Source organism: Monodelphis domestica, chromosome 4, assembly GCF_027887165.1.
Source record: "Monodelphis domestica isolate mMonDom1 chromosome 4, mMonDom1.pri, whole genome shotgun sequence".
NCBI classification, from domain to species: domain Eukaryota; kingdom Metazoa; phylum Chordata; class Mammalia; order Didelphimorphia; family Didelphidae; genus Monodelphis; species Monodelphis domestica.
In genome coordinates this window covers 212905805-212921608 of record NC_077230.1, presented here as the reverse complement: position 1 = coordinate 212921608, position 15804 = coordinate 212905805, and positions in this window count along the sequence as shown.

The following is a 15804-nucleotide window of genomic DNA, read 5'->3' as shown; positions in this document are numbered from 1 at the left end:
CACATCCAGAGTTGAGAGGTGCCCCTTTAGTGAAATGACCTCTCTCTGTATCTGTATATGTAAATACATATATACTTTTATATATGTGTGCATTTTAATGTGAATATATGTATATATGTACATGTATTAGTATTACTATAATTCATCATTCATCAGTTCCTTATATATCTCTCTTATTATTTTTTGAAAATTAAAATATCCTTTTTGATGGTTGTTGAGCTTACAATAAAAAAGAATTTTAAATTAAAAAATAAAATACTTTATGAAGGAAGTTATTCTTTGCTTCATCTTCAAAGATAACTGGAATTCAAAGAGGATAGACAGCATACTTACAGGAGTGTGGACAGCAAGCAAATGCCTGGACAAGATGGCAGCCAAATTCTGTGAAATGGGGATCAATCCAGTTCAAACTTCATAGACAAATCATAGAAAACATAAAGAACAATATTGTGGAGTAACATTTTATATATTGGGTGGTTTAAGATCTTTAAGCTCATGAGTTTAGGTTAAGATCTTTTTATTTATTTATTTAATGAACAATGGGGATAATCTTCAAAATTTTAAGTAAAAGGGAAAGTAAGAGCAGACTGATATTTTAGGGATATAAGGAATACAATGATGGCAGCACTTTTTAGAATGGATTAAAAAGAATGGAATGAAAGCAATGAGTAAAGAAATTGTCCTAGTTTAGGAAACATAAGGACTTGGAATAGGTTGTTAGTAGTGGGCAAAAAAAGGAAAGACATATGTGCTATGGAGGAATAGTAGAGAGGACCTGGCAATTAATCGGATTTGGGGAATAATGGTGAGGAAAGTATCAAAGATGAGTTAGTGGTTTCAAGAAATTGGGTCAAGGAAAAGTATTCCAAATCCCTCCTGATTAAAGAAAGGCAAATTAAAATAACTCTGAGGTGCCACCTTACACTTAGCAGACTAGACAATATAGCAGCATAGGAAAGTAATAAATGTTGGATGGGATGTGGCAAAATTGAGACACTAATACACTGCTGGTAGAGTTGTGAATTGGTCCAACCATTCTGCAAGGCAATTTGGAACTATGCTCAAAATGCTTTAACACTTTGACCCAGCCATACCACTGCTTGGTTTGTACCCCAAGGAGATAATAAGGGAAAAGACTTGTACAAAAAATTTTATAGGGGGCCACTGGGTAGCTCAGTGGATTGAGAGCCAGGCCTAGAGATGGGAGGTGTTAGGTTCAAAACTGGCCTCAGACACTTCCCAGCTGTGTGACCCTGGGCAAGTCACTTGACCCCCATTGCCTAGCCCTTACCACTCTTCTGCCTTGAAGCCAATGCACAGTATTGACTCCAAGACAGAAGGTAAGGGTTTATAAAAATATATATTTATAGCAACACTCTTTGTGGTAGCAAAAAATTGGAAAATTAGGGGATGTCCTCCGATTGGGGAATGACTGAACAAATTGTGGTATCTCATGGTTATTGAATATTAGTGCACTGAAAGGAATAATGAACTGGAGGAATTCCATGTGAAATGGAAAGACCTCCAGGAATTGATGCAGAGTGAAAGGAGCAGAACCAGGGGAACATTGTATATAGAGACTGATACATTATGGCACAACTGAATGTAATAGACTTTTCTACTAGCTGCAATGCAATGATCCAGGACAATTCAGAGGAACTTATAAGAAATGACACTCTCCACATACGGAGAAAGTGGGAATAGAAATGAAGAAGGAAAACAAGTGACTGATCATATATTTGGATGGGGATATGATTAGGGTTTTGATATTTAAGGATCAATTTGCTTCAAATATGAATAACATGTTAATAGGTTTGGAACAATGATACATAAATAACTCAGTGGAATAGCTTGTCAACTTCAAGAGGGGTGTGTGGGGGGGTGGGGGTACCATGAATCATGTAACTATGGGACTCAGGGCAGAGTTGTTCTCCTCCCCACTTCATGCACCTGATGACATCTCTCACTTTATCTACCCATCTGCCCAGCAACCCAATGGGAGTGCTTCTTCCCTCCCCTATCTGTGGTAAGTTTCTGGGGGTTAGGGAAGGGCTCACATGTTGTGGGAGGGTACTGTGCAGATGGAAGCTTGTTGAGTCACTGAAGGTGATTCTTCTGGTAGGGTTAGAGAGAAACTAGGTTTGAGTGGAGTATAGCTCAAAAAGTGGCACATATCTATCTGCAGGAGAGCAAAGCTGGAGGGGAGTGGAGTGTTGGGACCACTCTCCTCCCCCTCTCAACAAGTGCCTCTCATCACTCATTCCTCTGCCCAGCAGCCCAATGGAAATATTTTCTCCCTTCCCTGTTTGGATGTGGAGGGGGGATGAGTTGAGGGGATGGGGTGTGGCACTCAGTCTCTGGGGTGAGGCAGGCACAGCACTAGGTTGGGAGTGAGGGGTGGGGGTTGATGAGGACAGGGCCCAACACTGTCTCTAAAAAGTTTACCATTACTGGTCTAGGGATAGGAAGGCTATAAGCAATAACATAGAAAATAGAAGAAAAAGCAGATAATATTGCAGAGAAGCTGTAGAACTTACTGATACAAATATTCAGTGGATAGTTTCAGACTGCTGGTTGAGAATTCAAGCAGATTTTTTCTCTACAATTGCCTTTGAAAATGAAAAAAATTCCTGTTTCGTGGGGGTTAAAATGAATACTTAGATTACTAGAATGCAGCATTAATGAACTGTGTGACAGGTACAAGAACAAATAGTTCTAGAAACACTTCTAAATTCATGTCACCTACAGGACTATTGATTAACTCATCACTTGTTTGGAAGCTGAGCTGAGATCAAGCTGCAGGTTCAAAGATACCTATTACCAAAAAAAAAAAAAAAAATAGATATATCTAAAGTATATGGAAAAGACAATAAGAGAATCCTAAGGGGTATGTGATGAGAGGAAGTAAATGGTATGATAAATTTAAGTGCTATCTGATTTTTAATGTCCTAAGAAAAAGCCTATAGAATGAAAGGGAGATAAATAGCTTAATCAAGAATTTAAAACACTGTGACATTGAACTAATAATGTTAACACCTCTTTTTTACTTAAATTGAAAAATATGTTTTCTTTGCACTTGGTTAATTTGCAATTAATTCAGTTAAACTTTAATAAGTACCTTCTTTATTCAAGAAATCATATGAAATGAAAGAGATACAATAGCAAAAACAAGAAAAAAAAAGAAATGAAAAAGAACATTCTTGTGGTGAATCTAATGAATTACAGGGACGAATGAGCCACACAATCTATCCATGTTACATCTCTTATTCAGCTTCTCTAAATTCATTTCCTTTAGATATACTTTTTCTACAAGAAGATTATTTATTTAAATTATAAGATCATTATTCTAAGGGTCAGAAAGGTGACTCAGTGGATATAGTGCTGTGCCTTAAGCAAGGAAGCCTTGAGTTCTAACCTGAGTAAGTCCCCTGAAACTTTTAGCCTCAGTTTTCCCACCTCTAATGTGAGCTTGAGAAGGAAATGACAAATACGTTCCAATATTTTTTTTCAAGAAAATCCCAAATGGGGTCATGAAGTATCTGACATGACTGAACAACAGAAGGCTATTCTTTAGTTCAAAGTAAAATTCTAAGCCTGTAGCAAACTTAATACATTAATTCCTGTGTTTTCAGGAGTAAAACACTATCTTAGTTACTGTGAAATCCACAGAAAATCATCAAAACACTCCATAGATGATGGCACCAAAGAAGGAATAGAGATTAAATATATATATATATATATATATATATACACACACACACACATATATATATGTATATATATATATATATAGGAGTGTGTGTGCATGCGTGCATGTGTATTTCTCTTTCTCTCCTCTCTCCATAGATTTATTACTATCTGTATATCTACATTTACATCTATGGCTATATTAATAAAAAGAGATATAATGAATGTCCTTAAGATAATAGATAATATGGTCATGGAACAAAACAAGAAACCTTATAGTAAGAGAAAGAAAATTAGAGAAAATATCTGAGAAAATGACAGATTGCCCCAGAAATTTTGTACTGCTATAGAGAGATCAAAGGGAGGCATAAGTTTCACTTTCCTGGAGTTGGACATGATGAAAATTTTAAAAATAGTTTGGTGTAGTGGAGAGAGCACTTGACTTGGAATCAGCAAGATCTACATTCAAAATCTCATCTTAATTATTTACTTGCTATGAGTCCCTAAATAGATCCTTTAACCTATTTATTCCTCAGTTTCTTTATCTTTAAACTAACTTTGGACTCAATGACTCCAAAATTACTTTTAAATTTATTCACTTTCCTTTCCCCCCTATTTTATTTTAATTTGTTTATCTAAAAAAACCTTCATTTGAAGAATGAGATATAGACCTTGGAAGTGAAAGCATCACCAATAAAGAGGAATAGGATGAGAGAATAGCATTGCTTAACACATCAGCTTCTCATGTTTACTCTCATTCTTGACGCCTGGAGGAGGCTTTCTTAATTCAATGAATCAATGATTCAACCAGTATTTATTAATGTCCACCTTGTGTTGGAAGATGTACATAAAAGTAAAATTAATCCTTGCCATTTATATTTTAATAGAGGAGATAATAAGTACATTAAAATATATACAGCACGAACATAAAGTTAATGAGTACACATTAATTAGTTAGATACAAGAGAATTTGAGATAAAGGGTGCATTTGGGGGAGGAGTGGGAGAGGGGATTAGTAAAATCACATAATGATTAGAAAGTTAGACACTGGTCTCAGAATCAGGAAATCTGGGCTTTCTCTGACACAAACTGACTTTTTGACCCTTGCCAAATTACGTAAAATCAAAGTCCTGGACAAATCTCTGAGATGATAAATAAAAGAATATTGCTGATCTCAATTAGTAGAGAGGCTTTCCTTATAAGGCATGCCCTTGTGCCAATGAAATTAAAAAAAGTGAGAGTATTTCTATCTAAATTAAGTGCCTTTTCATTTCTGCTTCATTGGATTTTTGTTCTTTTTGTATGTTTATTTTCTAATCCCATCCTATAAACATAAAATAAATAAACTGTAGTGGAGGGGAATACTGAGAGAAGGGGACTGAAATAGATGTTACCCTAGGAAGCAGGTTGAGGTAGGGAGACTGAATTCAAAGACATACCTTCCTTCTTGTTCTTCCTGCTAGGCAGCCTAATGGAATCTTTGCTTAACCAATGGTGAATCACCCCTCCCCAGCCTTCTTCTTTGAATATTTTAAACTCTCCCTTCTATTACAAATGGTGAAAGACAATTTCTTATAGTTGAAAGTCTAATTTATTCTCTTTTGGGAAAGAGGGATAAGGAAATAAAAAGGATGGGGGGAAGGAATTTCCCTAAGGTATAATCCCCTCTCTCTAATGGAAGGCTTCAATTCAAAGTCCCTTCAAAAGAAATATGGTTGACTTCCCCTGACGGAAAACTGTTTTATATTCAGCTGGGATCTTCACTGGGCCAGAATCTTGCAATTCAGCCAGGTCAAGGAGGGTAAAATCCAAGCACTTCTTCAGCCTTCCTCTTTCAGAGAGGTTGGCCAGAGAGAAGTGAAGTCAAGTGGTGGAGGGACCAGACCACTCAAGAAGTGTCCAGAAGGCAGCTTTGGCTAAATGTTCCTCCTTTCCAACCTTCCATAGAATCCTCTCCCCTCCACTGCTTGGGCTGGAGGATTCTATCTGCTCTCTTGAACTCTTCTTTACATTTCATCTCTCCTGTCTTTGTCCATTTCTCTCAATCACAAAACAAACAATAAATATAATCCTATTCTGTTTTAGTAATGTGCTAACAATTGAGAATAAAATCAATAAAAAAAAAGAAATGTATTCACTGCTCTAATGGAGCTTACAGTCTAATGGGGGAGGACACACTGAAATACATAGGAAAAGGGAAAGTAAGACAGAAATTCAAGGAGTATCCCACTCAAGGAGCATCTTTCCCCCTGGAGTTAAACTGGTAGAATAGCAGATAGAAAGTGGAAGTTCCTGAAATCATATTCTATTCTTCCTAAAATAAGCCATTAAGAGGAGTTCCCTATTCCCCTCTCTGAATTTCCAATCAGGTGGGAGAGGAGGCTGAGTGGTGATGTTACTTGAGTTAGCCACAGTGCTGAGTTTAGAAGTGATGAGCTTAGTGTGGGAGGACAGCTTGTTCCTTGGGGTTGAATGTAGTCAGGGGAGAAGAGGCAAAGAAAAGAACTTACTTATGTATGTGGTAATCTGGAACCTCTTTTCAAGTCACTATCTCAAAAATTCAGGTCCTAGCTCTCCAATGAGTGCTTAACTAAAAAGTTTTCAAGATGAGATGTGAGTGAAGGAAAGTGTCTGTCAGTGAAAAATGGAATCTAAGCAAATTATTTATTTTTTATAAACCACTGAGTATTTAAAAATATGTTAAATTATCAGCTTATTTGATGTATCAGCTTATTTTAATTATTAATATATAGTATCAGCTTATTTTAATTATTATTATTTGATGACAATGTCCAAAGTACAGTAATTTCTGAATATATTTTAGTAATATGTATATACGTAGTTTTATATTCTGTTAGAATTGATACTAAGTATTGATTCCAAGGTAAAAGAGTGGTAAGGGCTAGACAGTTGGGGTTAAGTGACTTGCACAGGATCACACAGCCACAAATGTCATAACTGAACTCCAGTTCTCCCATCTCTAGGTCTGACTTTCTATCTACTGAGCCACCTAGCTGATAAAGGTCAGCTACATGGCTCAAAGGATTAAGTAACAGATCTAAAGTCAGGAATACTCATTCATTTTTTATGAGATTCAAAACTGATCTCAGACACTAAGATGCAATGTCCAAACCATAATACTTCCTGATTATATTTTAAATACACGCACACATGCACTTATTTTGAAATATCATCTAGTCTAATTCACTTCTTCATTAATGTATATATTAAAAACTTCATTGTGCCTTTTTAGAAATAATTTTGGATATCATTCTGTTTTACTGGTTATTTTTGAGAGATAACAATTATATTTGCTATTATGTTTCTAGCACGTTATTTCTAGTTAGTATACTGTAAGTTTTATAAGGACAGGGACTATCAATTAATATTTGTATTTCTACAAATGTAAGTCCTTAATAAGTGTTTGCTCAAATTAATTTTGTTGAAATTTTCAGGTAAATATAAACTCATAGACAATTTAATTGTCAGGATTTTTGATATTATAAGTCTCTAAGCCTATAAATATATTCACATTTTAAATTTAATTATTTCAACTTTGTAAATCTTCCCAGAAATATAGAAAAGTCATAATTATTTACCTTCAGATTATATTTCAATATTGCATCCTTCAACTCCTCCATTTCCTATCACAAACTTTCCTTATCCCCTGTACCTCTCTAATCCTACAATCCCTTTAATTATTACATTGCCCATTGTGATGAAACTGAATATGTTTAATGTTGTTGTTTTTTATAATAGAAAGGTAATAGATATGAAATTAATGCCTTTTTGATTAAACAATAATTCATCATTGGAAACTGAGTTTATAGAATCCTGGTTTTGTTTACATTTTATAGTATTGTGGCTATCCTGAAAGATGTCCTGAAGAAGACTTCATAGTCAGAGTCTTAAGAATACAACCACATTTTTTCAGGCACTTAAGACTTTATTAAGAGAAACATTTTAAAGAGAAAAAGGAAAGAGAAGATAAAGTCAAGACAAGGCAGGGCACAGCAGGGCAAGGCATGTAATTTAATTCTTACCTCATTTGCTAAATTTATTTTCAAATAGAGATATTCCATAAATATAATTTCACAATTTGTTTTTGTTTTGATTTTTTTAAATTCAGGATTCAGGGAAAAAATTGTATTTTTGCAAGAAAAATATTACCAAAAAACACCTCATTTCCTTTTCCAGGGCAGAAAGTTAAAGTAATATTTAAAAAAAGTTCAGGTCAAAGTGTTAAGTCAATAAAAACCAGTATGTCTTGAAAAAAACTATTAAGACATAATATCAATGTCATATTAGGTTTAAGCCCAAATTAAATGTCTATAGAGATGTCAAAGTCATTTGATTAACTAATTTACTGGTATGATTGAATCATGGCTAGATGGCACAGGTATAAATTAAGCAGGTTCATTACTATTTATGAGTCATAATCAACCAATCAATAAACATTAATTACATATCTATAATGTGCCAGGCACTGTGCCAAGTTCTGTGGCTAAAAAAAAGAGCCCAATGACAGTCACTGACTCAGTAAGTTTATATTATAATGGGGGTGACAACATGCCAAAAAATGTTGACATGAAATTTGGATGCCTCAGTTTACCCCTGCCCTTTGAGAAACCCCAGTACCAGGCACACCTATTTTGCTTTGAATTATAGACTTTAAGACTGTATGGGAACCCTAGCATGGTTGGGTTTTGTGGAGATAGTAAAAATATTAAGTGTCTTTTATTTTTTTTTAGAAGTTTCTCTTGTTATGTTAAAGTTCTCTAGGAAGTCCAGCTTCTAATTTGATCCTTGCCTTTGTAATGGTTATAAATGATTTCTGGTTGATATCCCTGAGGCTGACTACAAATCCCTTTGCAACCCTTTAAGATTTGTTTCTGGATTTCTGTACCTAGTTCTCCAGAGGCTATAAAGGACCCCCATGTTCTGTCCCTCTTCAGAGTTGTCATTTAATGCTGTGTCTTCTCCCAGGAGGGGAGCAGGCATTTTAGTGTGCTGTCTGTTCTCAGGAATAAATCCCCAGAGTCACTGGGGTGTGGGCCCTATGTGGTATTGTGGTGCTGGGTTCTGTGTGGTGGCCAATGTTGGACCATATTCCTATTCCTGATTAAAGATTAGGTTTTTCTGACTATTTTGGTAGTTCTGTGTCATTTCCAAGTTAACACAAATATGCAAAGAAGGCTTTATACAGGATAATAGGAAATAATTAACAAGGGGAAGGTACTAGAAATAAGAGGGTTTGAGGAAGGCTTCCTGTAGAAATGGGATTTTAGTTGGGACTTAAAGGAAGACAAGGAGGTCAGCAGTTTGAATGCAGTTGGAGAACATTCCAGACAAGAGGAACTTCCAGAAAAATATGTCTGGAGCCAAGAGATAAAGCATCTCATTTGTGGAACAGCAAGGAGATCAATGTCACTCTACTGAAAGTAAGGTGTAAGAAGAATGGAAAAGTAAGGGCTGGGTAGGTTATGAAGTACTTTGAATGCCATATACAGAATTTTGTATTTGTTCCTAGGGACAATAAGATGTTGCTGGAGTTTGAGTAAAGATATATGATCAGACCTACTAAGGGAAGATTGATTTGTTGTATATACTTCTTATCCTTTTTTAAGTAAGGATATTAAAATATCCACTGTACTTAACAATATTTTATTATCTATCTTTTTATTTTTCCCCTTTTTTGAAAATGTAAATATTGTATCTTTTCTATATGGATACAAGCCCATAGACAGTGTGGTTAATTGACATGAGCCTACATATTTATTCTTATTTTAAATAAAATAACTCCAATATGACAGTACCAAGAAGTAGATAAATCTGTCACTAGTTCATTATCCCAGGGTGAAGATATTTCCAAGATAGATACTGGAATATCAGGTTTGAATATAACATTGTGTGTGATTGTGGAAAGAACACTGGCTTTGCTATTAGACAATCTGAATTCAAATCCTGTCTCTTTTTTCCAATACTGTTGTAGTGTTGATACATGCGTCACAAAAAACTCTCCAGGACTCATTTTTTCCTTGTGCTAAAATAAAAATAATTGGATTAAGTAATCTCTAATGTGAAATCCATCTTTATACATATAAACCTATGTCATGAAGAGTTTGATAGCCCTCAAAATTCACATATTATGAAATGCTAGAGGAAAGCAGTTAAGATGATAATCTAAATAAATATTATGGAAATAGAGGCAAACAAACAGTGAAAATATATATTTAAATATAGTTAAGTCATATAAAAGTTGTAAAGTTATAAATTAGAGCAAAGTTAATTTCAACAAGGAAAGTCAAGTGAAAAGCAAGTACATAAAAGTTCATTGCTGCTGAGTAAAGGACAGGCCATAGATATTAAAACAGAATTATAGTCATAGTCATGGAAGGAATCTCAGAAAACTATCTATTTCAACATATAAAATAGTTTAGATTTTATTTAAACATAAAAAACAGTGCTCAAAGCATGAGTTGCTATTAGTGGTTCAAAGGCAACCCATGAACTTAGTAACAACCAATGTCTTTGAAATGGAAACATTCACTCCATCTCAGGAGAAGAGAGCAGAGATGGAAAGCAAGAAATAATATGACTAGTAATCTTGGAATTGATTGGATATGAAGGAGCAGGTAGCACTTGAAGATGTAAATCATCTGGCTTCATCTTTGCTCATTTTCTTCCCTTCTGGCTGAGGAGAAAATCAGATCTGCCTTTGTTTTGGTATTCATATCATTTCTTACTCAAAAGTCTTCTGTTTTTCTTGTACTTATGCTACAGAAAGGTATTATTCATTCATTTAGGGAAGCAAGAGATAAGTTTTCTAATGGACAGAGTAGGAACAACTTTCTTGTCTTGCCTCTCATTCTTGTTTTCTGTTGTTGTTTTCTGTTTGTTTGTTCTCTGCTTGATATCTGGGAAGTGGCATGGTCTGATTTCAATATAATACCAAGTAGGTCCCAAAGCAGAATGTATCATCATTTTCATTTACAAAAGTATTGTTAATGTTTTATTAGCATTATCATTATTTTGTATATTGACATTCTTTATTTTAAAATTTTGAGTTTCAAATTCTCTCCCTTCTTATGACCCTCCCTCCATTAAAGGACTCCCATCATCCCCCCATATAGTAAGCAATCTGATAAAGATTTTTACATGTGCAATCATGTAATTTTTCCATATTAGTTATTTTATGGAAAAGATACCAAATGAAAAAGTAACAAAAAGAGAGTATTTTATTAAGGATCTTATTCTCACTATAAAGATGTAACATTAATGCATTTGTATGCTTATAGCTAGCTATAATTTCCCTAATAATCCATTTACATGATGGTCCCCATTAAATACCTCTTTCTGTCTGTGTCTCTCTCTCTCACATATGCATGAACATGTATAAATACACACAGTTTTGTATGGTTATTTAGTAGTTTTTCCCCTCCAATATCTCTAAGATTCTCCTGTAAATGATAAGAGTATTGATTTTGTCTTAACAGATTTAGAATAGCCACAACACTTTTGGAGAAAATAGGGCAATCCATTAATTGTGATTACTCACAAGTTCTCCAAATCTCTTAGCGGGTCCTAATGTTGTGACAAAACTAAGAGGAAGTATAAAGAATAAATATGAACTAAAACTCTGATTTTTTTTAGATGACTTCAAGTTAAGTACATGAAAGATTTAAGGCTAAATAGTCAACTCTCTTAATAAGCTCTAGTAGTTTTAAGATATGAGTTGTATGAGTCAAAAGTGTGATATAGCATTTAGTAATAATATAATTTTATCTGGAATTGAGAGACATAAAGCCCATAAAGTGGAATAAAATCCTGCCACAGGCTTATTTCCTGTTCTGAAAAATATCTGGGGCACTATTTAGATCTAGAAGCCACCTTTAAAGTAGGACTTTGTAAAGCTAAAAAGAATCCTTAGAAGGACTAGCCAAATAATGAATATCTTGAAACCATGTAAATATCAGTTATAGAAAGAGAATTTATTCAGTTTAAGATGAGAATAGCATAGGGGTATCTGAATGTTAATAGTTTACCAGGTTTTTTGATTAATATAATTTGAAGTAGTTTCAGATTTCTTTTCCTTGTCTGAAAAGAACAGAGCTAGTGGTGAAAGGTAGAATTTGCATCATAGTATATTTAAACATAACATAAGGAAAAGGTTCTTAACAACTGAAACTCACTCAAAATTAGAAGGACCACTAGCAAAGACTATTTTTTCCTATTTTCACCTCAAGAAAGATTTTAAAAGAATGACTAAACAATTCAAATTATCAAGTATTTATTGGAGTAGGTAAAGGTGTCGCCAATACAGAAGAGAAAGTACACAGACCCATCTGAACTCTATCAAATTTCCATTAAAAAATTCATGAAATAATTTTTCAACCCAATACAATTTAGAAGATCAGAAGGAAAGATCAAGTTCACTGGGGAGTGAAAGTGGAGCACAATTAAGCACATCAAGAAAGGCCCCACTACAGCTAGAGACATGGGGCAGGGGGGTAAGTTGAATAAGAAGCTAAGGCTTCCTGAGCTCTTGGACACAAAAGGTAAGGGGTTGAACAACTCAGACAGATTACAGGTGCCTCTTTTCTGGCTCTGGGTGCAAGACTCTTATCACATTGAACATAGCCAGATCCAGATTGTAGTCCTATGTCATGCTTTCAGGGTAAAGAGGATAACTAGTACACACCAGTGTTTGTGGTGCTAGGGAATTAAGTAACCCTGGTCACAGTTCCAAGACAGAAAAGAATCCTTGCAATTACTCACAGAAAAATGCACAGCCTGGGAAATTATTAAACACATGAGGAAGCTGGATCAAGAAACTGAAACATGGAACAATACCCTCTTCACCACAGTTACAAAGCACAACTAACATTTTTTCTAAGTTAACAGAAAAAAAAGGCTAGAAAATGAACAAACATCAAAAAAAAATTCAGCAAAGAAGGTTATTTTGGTCACAAGGAAGACAAAAACACAAAAAGTAAATATTACTTTAATCAAAGCCTCTAAAAACTGTTTTATATATAAATATGTGTGTATAGAATGCATATATTTGTCTCAAGCCCAAAAAATTAATGGAGGAACTCATAAAGGCTTTTAAAAATCTAAAAGAGATAGAAGAAAAATTGGGAAAAGAGTGATAAAGGAAAATCATGAAAAACAGGTGAATGGTTTGGTAAAGGAAGTACAAAAAAATTAATACTTTAACAAACAGAATAGGCTAATTAGTTTTTTTTTTTTTAAAGCATGAAAATTTATTAAAGAGTAAAAATTTTTAAAAAAGAAAATTGGCCAAATGGACACATACACACACACACACACACACACACACACACACACACACACACATTGATCATTGGTAAAAGGAGGTACAAAATTTCACAGTGGAAAAGAACTCTAAAAATACAGTTGAACAAATAGAAATGGACGTACAAAAGCTTACTTAAGAAAATAATGTTTAAAAAAATTAAAATTGGTCAAGTGGGAGCTAATGATTCCATGAGATATCAAGAAACAAAAACAAAAGAATTAAAAATTAGAAAAATTGTGAAATATCTTATTGGCAAAATAGCTGATCTGGAAAATAAACCCAGGAGAGGAAATTTAAGAAGTATTAGACTACCTGAAAGTCATGATAAAAAAGAACTTAGACATGATCCTGCAGAAATTATCAAGGGAAACTTTACTGATATTCTAGAGGCAGAGGATAAATAGAAATTGAAAGAATCCACTGACACTTCATGAAAGAGATCCCAAAATTGTAGGAAAATTCCAGAAAGAGGAAGGATAATATAGTTTTGAAAATTAATTTTGAGGGATAATTTAGTTTTGAAATACTTTTGATTTAAAAAGTTTTAAAATAGTTTTATAGTTATAGTTTTGAAAAATAAAATCAGAAATGAGTTTTTGAAATGCAATTAGTCATAAAATTGGGTCATAGAAATATAGAAATGTAGTTTAAAGTTAACTTTGAATGTGTATGATAATATAGAAAATTTTAAAGAAATTGTTTACTGAAAAATTCTATAGCAAACATAGGAGAAACAGACATATTAGTAGAATTTCATAAAAAATGTTTTATAACTGAAATTATTTTGGTACAATAAGAAGTAACATTTTGGTATGTATTTCAATTTTGAAATTTTGCCTGGAAACTTAATTAATGTAAGAAATTGAAAGGGACAGAGATACTAATCAAACCTAGCAAATCCATTCTTCATCCAACATATAGAAAAAGTAAAACATCTTGTTCCATATGGATTTCTCTGATAATTATGTTATGTATTGTGTGGTTTTGCCTAAGATGCTAGGGAATTTTCCATCGCTGTACTAACTAGGAGAACTATTTCAAATCCCCATAACAGCTTTGTAGTTCAGAATATAGTAAGAGAATCCTATTGTGATTTGCAAATTATGGGAATCAGGAATATATTATAAACTCAGTATTTAACATACTGAAACTGGGAAAACTGATAACAAAAGATATAGTGAGGATATCTAAAAAGACATGAAATCCAATGAAAGCCTAGTTATCCCTCAACTAAGAAAGCCTCTATTACCTGGATTGTCATTTTGGGCTTCTGAACACCCCAAAGTGTACATTTCCTAGATACTATCATGGATTATGTTACCCTAGACTACATTATAGACATACATTCCATATTAAAATATATTTGAAACCTTGGAAAGATTAATTAGTGGTATTCAACCTCAACCTGCCATGTGATGGCTAAACTCTACCATGTGACCAGCCCATAATGTTAAAAACAATAATAAAGTACATAGAAATGAGTGGATACTTTCTAGTCACTTTTTGAGGTTACATAGTAATAAAGGTCACAAGCTGTGTCAAACTAATCAGATAGGCCTTCTGAGTGCTTGGATTAGTCAACAACTCCATGAACAAACTTCACCAAAGTGGATGGTGGTCCCTGTGAGTTCAGGAGAATCTATATCTTCAACACTTGGATTAAATTTACAATAGTTTGGTCTTTTTGTCCATTTGTTTATACCAATGTAGGCTTAAGAGTAGTCATAATTTGCAGATTGTAAGATCTCAATAGGTATGAACATTTAAATCTTTAAACTGGTTTAGAATTCCTATTAAGACATGAGGATTCTCTCTAACCAAACTCATGTCAATTTTAAGTCCAGGATTTCTGCTCTGAATGGTTTGTTTTTATTATGAAATTTCACCTTGTGTGTATCTAGGTATAGGAGTTTTCATACTACGATTAACCTAGGTTCTAGTTTTGAAGTCCATCCTGAAAGCAATTTGACTCCCTTCATCTCTGTTGTTATAACTATTTCAGGAAAAAAGGAAATAATTTGACATTTGCAATAGTCAATTACAATAACACAATAAAATAATACTATGGATTAGTAACCCCTGAACATTTTTTATCTGTTTTGGTCAAACTTTTTCCTTTCTTCCACAGGTTGGGATTGAACCTAAGGAGTAGTCTATCTGATCCTTACTGCAAACAAACAAAATTATACTGAAGGTTTGCTAAGAGTGAGCTTTATAAGACATTTAATTGCATGATGACAAAGAAACAAGAAATCTATTTGGGAAAGTTCTAATCCAATAGCAGCATATGGAAGTAGTCCTTGGTATAAATTTTTTGTCATTAATTCCCAAACCCAGAATTACAGAGTGATAAATTCTGTAAAGAACTCATCTTTGGAAATTGAGAGACTGGCTCAGAATATAATAGCCACCATTGGATACATCTAGTGCTCTGTAACAAGTTTCAGGATAGATTTTTGCTCATATGGTTATGGAATGAGCCTGTGCTATAATTAATCACATTGTTTATATATACATATATATACATATATATACCTATATATGCAGAGGTATGCATATATACAGACACATACATATACAGAAGTTATTTTCATTAATGATATTGGAGAATTATAAAAATTGCTAAATGATACTTTGCAAAAATCACAACACATTCATATAAATGAGGATATTACATCTGGGAGGAACCCATCCTCATGGATTGCCACATGGTTTACTAGTGGTGGCTTATTGTAACTCATTCTTAAATAGGTCCTAATCATTGTAAGAATTGGAATAATATTTCTACCCAGATA